Consider the following 13,521-nt stretch of genomic DNA (forward strand, 5'->3'; position numbering starts at 1 on the left):
GCAACGGACAAAAGCAGTACTATTTGTGGAAAACTGTTTTCCCTCGTTATCACATGGTGTGTTTTTACCCAGAAAAGGTCCCATACTTGGATTCACGTGTGTCGCACTTGTCGTGATTAAACCGGAAGTTCTCTGTACCTGTCACCACCTTATCTAATTCGGCAAAAGTATCCGATTTTTTAGTGAGGAATGTACAAGAACGGCCTCCCTGACACATACATTCTAAGATATGATTAACGGCTTCTTTTCAGTAATCTAAGGCCAAAACCTAACGGCCATCTAAATATTCCGTATACATTCGAGAAGTGAATCGTGATTTTGACTATGTTATAAATGTTGATTGGCCAACTCATTTTTCACTCCATTTGATGAATTTTTATAAAGCAAATTTTTTATCTTAGTTAGCTAACTAATCACGTTTGGCAAGGGCTGCAGCAATATTTCTGCTTAATCTGTCGTAAGTTAATTGGTAAATAAATTGAAATATCACTGACTGGTCATTTTGAAGAACCTCAGCCTGATTTTGTTAACGACAAAATGTCTGTAATTTCATAACTTGTTTCAACTGACAGTTTATTGATGTTTTACAATGTTGAAAAAGCGGGTTAGATAACTTGTTGGAATGTTCTGCACGTTTAGGCGAGTTAATCGACCGTCCAGTGTTTAAACAAGATAAGATGAATTTGTTCCTAAGCCGAACGATAGTGGGTCTAGGAATCAGGGTGCGCTGCGGATACCTAGCTATTTGACCGTTACAGGCCAGCCAGGTGCAGGGACAAGTAGCATCAACGGATATGGCTTAATCTCAAAAACTGGGAATTTGGATGACTTTCGCTCAAATAACCTTCGTGCAGGAGACAGCGCTCCAAGAAATCACGGAGCGTCAGACAAGCTGAAAGATGGCTTTTCATATCTCTTTGAGATTCGACAATAAGTCGACTATATATTAATGAAAATATGATTACATCTGCCACCTCATAAAACTGACGTTCATCCTATGACACAACAGTATTTCAACATTTTTGACACCACGAAAGTAAATGATTCACAGTGAATAACATTTCCATAATGAACCTCTGAAGAAACAGTTTTTAAATACTTCAAGCGATTTCAACGTACGACATCTCAGATGATACCATTGCATTATAGCTATTATCTCTGAAAGTTACGTATCTGCATCTATTTTATTTGTTGAGTTATTACGCATTTTATATCTCTTTTACTAAGCGAGTGTTTGTCGGAACGTCATATGTTCTACACTTACACAGGAAGTGAATAAAGTATGAATACCTCCACATTGTTATTCTTGTTTAGTTATTTAATGAACAGTTTACTATTTTGCCAGGAACTTTATTTAAATATTGATTGCAAGTGCTATTAAAAACTGTGCTAATTAAAAAGTGATCAGTGGCATGTAAATTAAAAGACGCTCTAGTCAAGAGGGCATAAATAATTGTGTAAATAATATTTAACGACAAATCGTTGTCATTTAATGTGAGCACACTTGCGCAAGAACACTAACTTATTTAATTATGAACAATCCTCTATTTGTAATATTTGTCAATGACCTGAGTGAAATCGAATATTTGTAACATTTTTTTATTTAAATTATGTTGCATCATATTAGTTTAGTCTAGGAAGTGGTCAAGATGAGTCAAATCTTGTTTGTAGCACCAGTGGAAAAGCAGACAGTAGTGGAACAGTACGAGAGTCAAGTGGAGACTGGAGCTTTACGAGTGAAGAGCTCAGGAACGATTCTGGACAATTTGAAGTTTGTGCTGGAAGAAGACAGATCTGCCTGCGGGAACATGTATGATTCGGATTTACAGGCGGTGAACAGCCGCTATGAGATTTAACTACTTGGGACGCTTTTCGGTTAGATCTTGAAGGGGTCAGTTTGAGTTCTGGAAGAAGGCAGACCTTTCTAGAGTATGTGGGCAATTCAGTCATCTAGATGATTGATTCTGGTTGGTGAACGGCTGCTGCCATACTTTAATTTCTGAAGGGACTTTCTATTTCGAGAGATATGAATGTGCTCCAGAGTAGTACTTTTTCTACTAGTATTATGTAAGTTGTGATATGAGTTGCATGGCATAACAATCGAGAAGATTTTAACTTAAATATAAGACTGTTTATCTTTTGCATATATATATTCAATCTAGATTTAAGTTCTGTAATAAATAAGTACACTTCTGAACGCGGGTTAACTGGATTTCAAGATTATTCTACTTCCCTTTCCTTTAGAGTTTATTTAAACTGGCGGGATCGAACTGGGGTACACGTCCGCAAGCATTAAGAACAACAGCTCTTGCCTTATGCTATTTTGCAGGAGAGTATGCTAGTCCGGTGTGGTACAATTCAGTACATGCAAAGCAGGTTGATGTCGCCTTACATGAAAGCTGTAGGATTGTTGCTGGCTGCCTAAAGCCAGTTATCATGGACAAAGTTCAATGTCTTGCTGGGATTGCTCCATGTGACATCAGAACAGAGGTCGCCGCTAACATCGAGAGGCATAAATTAAATACAATGACCTCACATCCACTCTTTGGACATCAACCTGCCAAGCCAAGACTGAAGTCCAGGAAGAGTTTCCTAACAACTTCACAGCCCTTAGAAGGATCAGCTGCGGCTACCCGACTTACCAAGTGGAAAGAAAGATGCCACACCTGTCAAACTGGATAGCACCACAAGAATCCCTACCGCCTGGACACATGGAGAAGTGTGTCATCTGGAAGTCCTTGAACAGACTACGGACCGAAGTTGCAAGATCGAGGGACAATCTCGTTAAATCGAACTTCCAACTGCCAAATGCCAAGACAACACTGTGCCAATGCGGTGAATTGCAGACAACCCGGCAGCTCTTAAAATGTAACTCGTGCCCAACCAGCTGTAGCATGAAGGACGTAACGTCTGCTGCACCCAGTGCTATCTTAGTTTCCCAATTCTGGGTGAATACTGTATAGTTTTCTTTGTATGTATATGTGTTCATTTTAGTGTACCTCTAACACGAATAAAGAAAGAGAGTTTATTTGTATGATGTCAGTGATTTGCCAAATAAAATGGAAAGGCAGGAAGTTTCATATCAGCGCACACTCCGCTGCAGAGTGAAAATATCATTCTGGAAACATCCCCCAGGCTGTGGCTAAGCCATGTCTCTGCAGTATCCTTTCTTCCAGGAGTGCTAGTTCTGCAAGTTTCGCAGGAGGGCTTCTGTGAAGTTTGGAGAGTAGGAGACGAGGTACTGGCGGAAGTAAAGCTGTGAGGACGAGGCGTGAGTCGTGCTTGGGTAGCTCAGTTGGTAGAGCACTTGCCCGCGAAAGGCAAAGGTCCCGAGTTCGAGTCTCGGTCCAGCACGCAATTTTAATCTACCAGGAAGTTTCATATCAGCGCACACTCCGCTGCAGAGTAAAAATCTCATTCTGGAAAAATGGACACTGAATGCAAGTAAACGGATTTGTCGCTGCATGTTTGTGCCGGATCTTTACGTATTCGTTGCGTTCGTTTGATTTCAGTTTGTCTGTTCAGTACAGTCAGAAAGTGTAGATCTAGAGTGTTTTATATTGACAAACCAGGATCCCATACGACCCTTGCACGTACAACGTCCAATGGAACGATCAGAACTACGGCGAGTAACACCTTTCATGCCTGTTACCTTAACAGAATTTTCCCCCTTTTCGGAGAACACCACGCTCAAGATTTATTTGAAGAAAGATTCTTGAAAGAATATTGTATAATTAGGATAAAACTCTTTGCTTTTTGCGACAACTGCTTATGCTTACGTTATTATCAGTAACAGCTAAGGACAATATTAAAGTAGCTCCCTTTTGCGTAGCAATTCTGATTAGGAATTGCGTCTCATACGTCAAGTTAAGATACCCTTCCCCCCTGTCCAGTTACATATCTACTCTAAAGGTTTCTCTTCGTTCGAGGTGACTTACAGTTAGGCATGATCTAGTGAAATAAGGAGACAGCGGCCTTAACGACAATTATTCAGACTGAAAAAATATACACAAAGATCTTTTGTTACCTGCACAGCAAATTTAATTGTCTAATGTAAATTGCGATATAGGCAGTAAACGTTGTTTGTACAACTTCTTTTAAAATTAGAGTAATCAGTTACAGTGCTGGACATTAAAATCACACCATTATCATGGGAGAATGCAGAAAACGTGATTTTATTAAATGAACTCCATACTCGAATTTATAGAGCACTAGAGGAGCCGGTAATGCTTCGCAATTGCTAAATATATACAGGAGTTGGATACTCATCCTAAACCCCTTTCTTCTCCCTCCCCCTCCTCTCTCTGCCCACCTCGTTCTCCCATCTCTGCCTGTCTGTCTCCTCCCTCCTCTCAGTATACATTTCCTTGCTTTCCCCCCTCTCTGTCCTCTTACCCCTCTCTCTGATTTTGTTTATTCTTATTTAAATGAAACCTCGATTGATACTGAAGTCGCTTAAGATGAATGGGGAAATAGATTGAGGCCATTGGTACACGGAGTGTGAGAAAGACCTCTCCAGCTGCTAGGTATGTGAGACTAGTAGCATCAATGACAGAATTTTGCCTAATTTTTATCTGTAAATGGATGGGATTAAGAAGTTTAGGACGATTCAGAGTCCGTAGTAGTATTTTAATCAGTAGCTGACAAGCCATAAAAATAACTTTCCTGTTTACTATAAATCTGACGACAAGGAAGAAAAAAGGAAACAGCATATTGTTGTGTAATATAAAGAGAAAGAATATACACTGATCAGCCAGAATATTGTGACCTCCGACCTACAATCTATATAAACCCATCCAGGCGATAGCAGCGTCACCTGGCTAGGAATGAGTGCCAGTGACTGCTAGTCAGACACACTAGCGGTGCACGCAGTACCAGTGAGCGTGCTGTCCGTGTGTACAATGGGAAAGCGCGCCATCTGTATGAGTTTGACAGGACATACCGTGATGGCCTAGAGGCTCGGTACGAGCATTTCGGAAACTGACCGCAGTTTCGGGAGTTTGAGGAATGCTGTGTCTTCAGAACTTGACGAAGTCAAGGTAAAACCACATCCAGACGTCGCGGCGCAGGACGGCCACCCTACATTATAGATATCGGACATCGTAGGACAGACTATTGGAACAGCAGAGGCAGCGAACTTTAGCAGAACAAACATCAGACTTAAATGCTGGGCAGAGTACGAGTTTGTCTGAACACACAGTACATAGTACACCCCTATCGATGGACCTCCGCAGCCGACGAGTCATGCATTTGACAATGTTAACTTCACGAAATCGTCAACCACGACTGAAATGGATATGGGACAATCTGCGCTGGACGTCGGCGCAGTGGCAGAATGTTTCATGCTAAGATGAATCCCGATATCTTTTTCATCTTGCCGACTGGAGGGCGCGAATCCGTTGTCTTCCAGGGGAACAGCTCCTTGACACCTCTACTGCAGGACGGAGACAATCTGACAGCGGCTCCATTACGCTCTGGGCAAAATTCAAGTGGGCATTCATGGGGTCAGTGGAGCTCGTGCAGGAAACTATGACGGCCAAAGAGTGTCGTACATGTTGCCTGGTCGGACGAGTCTCGTTTCAAATTGTATCCAGCAGATGGGCGGGTACGGGTATGGAGACAACCTCATGAATCCATCGACCCTGTACGTCAGAAGGGGCTGTTCATGTTGGTGGAGGCTCTGTAATAGTCTGGGGCGTGTGCAGTTGGAGTGACAATGGGCCCTTGATACAGCTAGGTACGACTCTGACAGGTGACACGTACGTAAGCATCCTGTCTGATAATCTGCATCCATTCATGTCCACTGTGCATTCCGACGGACTTGGGCAACTCCAGCAGGAGAATACGACACCAGACACGTACAGAATTGCTACAGAGTGGCTTCAGGAACACACTGATGATTTTAAATATTTCCTCTGTCCACCAAACTCCCCAGACATAAACATGATGGAGCATATCTGAGATGCTTTGCTACATGCTATTCAGAAGAGATCTCCACCACCTCGTGCTCTTACGAATTTATGGTTCAGCCCTGCAGAACTCATGGTGTCAGTTACTTGCAGCACTACTTCTGAGATTAGTCGAGTCCATGTCACGTCGTGCGTCGTGTTGTGGCTCTTCTGCGTGCTCGGGGGGGGGGGGGGGTGGAGGCCTATAAGATACTGGTTTCTAATAGATAGATACCAATTTCTTTGGCTCTTCAGTGTATAATGCATATACGTTTAGGTGACAATAGTCATGGCATAGCGATATGTACAAATTCGGATAGCAGTAGTATCGCGTACACAAGGTATAATAGGACAGTGCATTGGTGGAGGTATCATTTGTACTGAGGTGATTCATATGAACATTTTTCCGATATGACTATGGTTGCACGACGGAAATTACCAGACTCTCAACCCGGAAAAATGGTTGGAGCTAGACGCTGGAGATGCCCCATTTCTGAAATCTTCTGGGAATTCAGTATTCCGAGATCCATAGTATTAAGAGTGTGCTGAGAATACCTCGCCTCAAGCATTACTTCTCACCATAGAAAATGCAGTGATCGACGGTCCTTACTTAAGGACCGAGAGCAGCGTCATTTGCGTGCAATTGTCCGCGCTAACAGACAAGTAGCACTGCGTTAAATAACATCATAAATCAATGTGTGATGTACGAGGAACGTGTCCGTTGAGAAAGTGTAAGAAATTTGGCGTTAATAGCTATGGCAGCAGACGACTAATGCGAGTGCCTTTGCTAACAGCACGACATCGCCTACATTTCTCTCCTGGGATCTCGTCCATATCGGTTGGACCGTAGACGACTGGAAAACCATGGAATGGTTGACAGGCATTGCTAGTGGCACACTGGTTGAAAGGTATTGCTAGTGGCACTGTCCAAATGATTGAGAATGTTGGCATAATTATAGTGTTCAAACAACATTTATTTTCCCAAAAGAGGCATAAATTATGCTAAACAAGTTACTGATAGAGTGCCATAAACAACTAACAGGTGATTTAAGACTACGCTGGACAAGGATCCTGAGTGGCAGAGACAATTTTACTAGTGGAGTGAGTCAAGTACTCTGGCCATAAAAATGTGGATAACACAATCTGAATTGACCTGACGCTGAGCAGACTTTGATTAATCAAATGTACTGAAGTTTCTCTACATAAGTGCAGTTGGGAGCAAGTGGCAATTGAGATCTGTACGCCTTGACAATGCCGGAGCGCCATTATGTTACCCTGTTTGCTTCATGCGACGATATAACTTGCAACTGGCGAGATGTGTGCGGTTGAGGTAAGGCGTGGAGGCGGCACCTGTGAATCGATCGCGCCCACGAAAGAAATGCAAAAATCTCACAGTCTAGCGATCAGGCAGACAGATTGCAATTTACTTTCTACCAGAGCCCTGAAATTACGGTAATTTCCGTGTGTGACACACCTGTTCACTGGTCGTACCAAGGACCAATTCAGTTCATTAATACGACAGAGCGCACATGGATACCAAACATCAAAACTAGTAAACCAGAAACGAATAAGTGTGCCCTCAGCAAATGAGTAGTCCGAGATGTTTGAAGTCTCACTGTCGGTACAGTAAGAACTGCACCACAGGCTCCGCAGTCTAAACTACTCGCAAATGAAATCAGTCTCAGGACAGGTCCCAGATACTAACCACACATGTCAGAGCTTCGACTAGAAGTGCTTACCAGACCAAAATATGGCAGTCGATTGCCTTGCATCTCTGCAGAAAAAAAATCCGTTTTCCCACAAAGTGCACGAATGACACCGCCTTCACCCCGTCTTGAGCCAATCACAGGGCTCTAGAGGCGCTAAATCTCCCCTTCCACACGACATCACAAATTCATGTGGAACTACGGGAAGAGTTAAGAAACCTGCGTCTCTGGAAAAAAATAAAACCCCAATTACTGGCTATTTTAAGTTTTTGAAGTCGTGTCTCTTCCCATGCAACAAGTGAACAGATACAATCTCAAAGATCTTTATCTAAATCACCTTTGCCTTGGAGCGTGTTAGTCCTTGCTATGAGGTGTAATAAAGATACTATCTCCAAACATTTCTCGGACGCCAGGTTTTTCTTACACAACCAAAGCAGCTGGGGGAAGTGCTTACTGGCCTATTTGTACTATCGGCAAACTCTGAAACAAGTGAATTTTTATTACGCGAGGCTCTGCACACAAGGCCCGGTTTACTATTCCACTGTGTAGATGCGTTCCTTCTAACCATCGCCCCATCCCAGGCTTCTGCTGGCGCCTTGGCTGGTAGTGCGGAATTGTTCTGCTGGAGGCCTGTCTCAATGATCAGTGTGAGCCATGTACTACCTCCAAACACGGCTTGTACATCAGATGTAAAGTTCAAACGGAGTCCACGAAATACATTTGGACCTCCAATTAATTGTTGTTTATTGAACTGTCCAGAAAGATCAATGTCTATCGCCTTCAAAGCACGATATACAGGAACGCTGCGCCGCCAGCGACGACGGTAACCACGTCGTCGAGGCATTGCTGTGGCACGTTAATAATTGATCTTTCTGGACAGTTCAATAAACAACAATTAATTGGAGGTCCAAACGTATTTCGTGGACTCCGTTTGAACTTTACATGTGATGTACAAGCCGTGTTTGGAGGTAGTACATGGCTCACACTTGCTGTAGTATGGGGCAATCATTAACGTGCCACAGCAATGCCTCGGCGACGTGGTTACCGTCGTCGCTGGCGGCGCAGCGTTCCTGTATATCGTGCTTTGAAGGCGATAGACATTGATCTTTCTGGACAGTTCAATAAACAACAATTAATTGGAGGTCCAAATGTATTTCGTGGACTCCGTTTGAACTTTACATGTGATGTACAAGCCGTATTTGGAGGTAGTACATGGCTCACACTTGCTGTAGTATGGGGCAATCATTGTGATTATGGTGGCCTTGAAGCTTTCCCAGATGCAAATATTCTTACATGGAAGACATGGAGTATAGCAGAGACAACAGGACTCTTAGCAAAAGTTCCATATGGTACACTTGTTCCCAGTATGCCATTTGTTTTGAGTACTAGGAGGAAGAAGAAACTATCTGCCCTCTACGGCTGTGGGCCTGTCCTGCAAGATTTACTAAAGGATGAGCTCGCCGCCAGTTGCTTTCAACTCCCAAAATGCCGTTTCTATGAGCTAAGAATCATAAAAATACTTCATGCTTTTAGCACCCTACCAGGTTCCATAAACATCTGCTCTCACCATTAGCTTTGTAGAGGCTCGCTCAAGGTGCGTCAGGTTGTAATGAAATCTTTAGTAATTTTCTGTGTGAGAAAAATAGGTGAGAGAGTAACTTGTCTTCTCTCGTGGTTAGATGAGTCCCAATTTCAGATGGTAAGAGCTGGTGGAAGGATTGGCGTGTAGCGCAGATCTCAAGAAACCATACACAAAAGTTGTGAATAAGGCACTGTGCAAGCTGGTGGTGGCTCCATAATTGTGTAGGCTGTGTTTACATCAAATGGACTCAGTCCCCTGGTCAAACTGAACCGATGATTGACGGGAAATGGTTATATTCGGCTACTTGGAGACCATTTGCAGCCATTTCTGGATTTCGCGTTCCAAAACAGCGATGGAATTTTTATAGATGACAATGCGTCATGTCAGCAGGCCACAATTGTTCACGATTGATTTGAAGCTCATTGTGGATAATTCGAGCGAATGACTTAGCCATCCATATAGCCTAATGGGTATCCCCTCGGACATAAATGGGACATAATAGAGGTCAGCTCGTGTACAAAAGACTGCACCGGCAATACTTCCACAGTTGTGGACTGCTGCAGAGGCAGTATCGGACACGAGACTTCCAACGACTGGTTCAGTCCATTCCATGACTAGTTTCTGCATTACACTGGGCAAACGGAATTCCAACGTGATATTAAAATGTATCCCATGCATTTTGTCACATCAGTGTATATTTATACATTGCAAAAATAGATTACCTATGTCCATCCGAATGGTGATTAGAGTATAGTGAGAAAATTTGAAGTAAATCGGCCATGTAAACGGCCATGTACTTTAGGAGATTTTGGGTAACAATGTTAATCAACAACAAGTCCTTATATAGTGTTATGAATTAGCATTTCACATCTACCAAAATGCGCTGATATGTTGTTTGTTGGTGAGCAGGTAGTGATGTGTCCTGTTGTGGAATCGTGCACACACAAAGAAGACAGTTCCCAGATAGCCTTGAACTACAGAATTTATTTCTCCAAGGAAGCGACATGAAAACATGAACAATAGAAACTGAAACTCTACAAAGAACTCAAGAGCTCATCGTTATATGATAAGAATAACTGTCACTGTGTGAATACAGTTCTACGAAGGTGCAAACGAAAGCGCACAGTCTGCCACCATCGATTACTCTCCAAGATCGCAATCGGTTGTGGTCAGCATCGGTGGTGCAGTGCCGTTGTCTTCGTCCGGTAGTGCTGTATCAGTGGCACGTTGTTTACTCGGCGGTAGACTCGGCGACACACTCCCCTGGAGGGCTGCAGGTGGCAGTCCTATATAGGCCGCACTCCATAGGGATATCAGGAAATGGCCGGCGTCACGTGGCTTCGCGGATGCGAAATAGTGCTACCTGATCCAGTGATCGTGGCGCACTCCGTAGTGTAGCGAGTAGTGCAGTGAAGTCCAACAACGTTGGCTGCAGGGGTCTGGCGCGACGGCAACCCGCAGAACATTGCTGCGTGGCGAGTGTGCCAGAACGTCAGGCACGACTAGTACACCGCAATTCCTCTTCCCTTCGGAAGGAGATGCCGAAGCCATCTCGGGGTGTAGACGGTGGTTGTAGTGGAGGAAACCGCCAAGGACATAGCAGATAACGTTGTACCTCCTGCAAAAAGGAAAAACGTCTACCATCATCTGTCGGAATTCGATAGCGGCAATAGTGTGGCTTATTTGGCTGCGATAGTGCTGCTCACGACTGGCGAGATATCCTGATAGTCATGGAAATGTGAAATCAATGGGTTCAGGAGGGCCGTAATACACAAAAGCCAGGATATTGGCGCCACCATGCTACAAGCACTTGATAATACAGACCAATTGCCCTGCTCAGCCGTGCATGGTTTTTCAAAGATGGTTATTTTGGCAGAAGGTGTTGCCTATCTGACTCATTATATTCGATGACTGTGCTCTATCTTCGACGTCATTTTGGCGGTGTCTTTCGACCAGATAACCCAAGACCACATGCTGCCCATGCTATTACGACCTACTTTGGTCCTGGGATATTCGACTGTTGGCATGGCCAGCACGTTCTTCAGATGCCTTACCAGTTAAAAACATCCAGTGACCATTTCGGAGACTGGCACACCCACACAGCCACTACGATGTCTGCTCTGGCGAAGAGATGAAGCAAAATGGAATGCAGTTACCGTATCTGTCACTTAACCACAGTTCCACTTCATGTTCAGCCGCGTTCGGGTCCTTGTTGATATCAGAGGCAGCAGTTCTCTGTACTAAATTTACCCAAAAATCTCCAAATGGCATCCTACGACCATGTTCTGATCTAACGAAGAGCTCCTTGATTGCAGTACGTTTGTCAAGTACGACATGTAGCTGATTTTGTCCTATTAGGACCACGGCCTCTTACAAGGAGATGCCACGACGTTGGGATCACGCATTTACTTCAAACTTTGTACACCTTTAGTACTCAATTAAAACAACGTAATGTGCAAGTAGTAAAGTGCATTACTCTAACAATTCCGAGAAAATTGGGAAAAGAAGTTTTACACGTCTGCTATGTAACTGATGTAACTGCGATGGTGCCGGATGGTGGAAGTTATTGTGGTCAAGTGAGTAGCGTTCGCGCTATACAATAGGGTCGTGAATGAGGCGACGGGTCGAATACCTCTAGCTCTTACTTTTTAGTCTACATTTGTTTCATCACCGGTCACATTATTTAGCGTATATTACATTTCAGAGGTAATATAATGAACAAAAACACGTGCGTTTTCATGAAATTGTAGTGAATTTCATTTGTTATTTGACTATTTAATAGGAGTAATTAAATTTTCTAGAACAAGGGACGGGCTTTGAAAGCCGAAGTCAAACCTCGATAAATAATAATGCGAATGATGTTATTCACAATCAGTAATATACACTTATGCTCATAAATTAGGGCTAATGATGATACATAGTGAAACAACACTCTGGCGGACGGTTTGCGGGTTTAAATCACTTCAAGGTATTACCATGCGGTGCATTTTACCTGCGGTCGTCCGCACGTTGGCTCTGGCAGCAGTTAATGTACGCAGAGGTGTGTTGGTGCATGCCAGGGTACGGTGCAGCGAGTAAGTGTGCAGATGTTTTCAGACGTGTTAATGGTGACTGTGTGTTGAAAAAGGCTCAAAGAACGCGTATTGATGACGTTATGAGGGATAGAATACTAGGGCGACTGAAGGCTGGTCAAACACAGTAGGTCGTACTACGGGCCTTCCGTGTGCCACAAAGCGTGATCTCAAGATTATGGCAGCGATTCCAGCAACCAGGAAACCTGTCCAGGCACTACAATACGGGACGTCCACAGTGTATAACACCACAAGAAGACCGAATACTCACCATCAGTGCCCGCAGACGGCCACAGAGTACTGCAGGTAGCCTTTCTCGGGACCTTACCGCAGTCACTGGAACGGCTGTCTCCAGACACACAGTCTACAGACGACTGAACAGACATGGTGTATTCGCCCGGAGACCTGCAAGGTGCATTCCACTGACCCCTGGTTACAGGAGAGCCCGTAAAGCCTGGTGTCAAGAACACAGTACATGGTCATTAGAACAGTGGTCCCAGGTTATGTTCACGGACAAGTTCTGGTATAGTCTGAACAGTGATTGTCGCTGGGTTTTCATCTGGCTCCAACCAGGAGCCAGATACCAACCCCTTAATGTCCTTGAAAGGGACCTGTACGTGGTTTGATGGTGTGGGATGTATTATATCTCTTAAAAAAATAATGTATACTATTTATTTAGAGGAAACTCCTAGTAAATTTGTTTGTCCTTTGATTTTTAGTGAAGTTAGTTTTTACGTATAGCTTTAAAAAAATACAAAAGAGATATAATAAGCAAAATAATGAATTTCGTAGGTTGCCAGTTGCGTATTATATCTGGTTTTATCGAGCGCCAGGCTCCCTACAAATTACTGTAAATGCAATAGCGTAGTAATACTCAGCTGCAGTTCACTATCACAGAAAATAGACAAGTTTTAATAAAATTATTTCACTGGATTCTTTCAATTAATCTCACTGAATATGTTTACATAATTTCTTCCGCTCCGGCTATCAGACATTGTGCTGTGAAAAAATATTTTTAAATGTACCGCGTAATGGCGGCTAGTAGTTAACAGTCAGAGATCACTGTTACTCGCTCCGCTGCAGCTGGAAACATAGTAAATAATTTTCATTAAATATTCTTTTCATAAGATAAATGTGGCGTAGGTTCTTGAAATAACACACGGAGATCACTTTATAGTAATATATTCTTACTAGGACACAGTTTACACCATTAA

The sequence above is a fragment of the Schistocerca nitens genome, chromosome 8, assembly GCF_023898315.1.
Source record: "Schistocerca nitens isolate TAMUIC-IGC-003100 chromosome 8, iqSchNite1.1, whole genome shotgun sequence".
NCBI lineage: Eukaryota > Metazoa > Arthropoda > Insecta > Orthoptera > Acrididae > Schistocerca > Schistocerca nitens.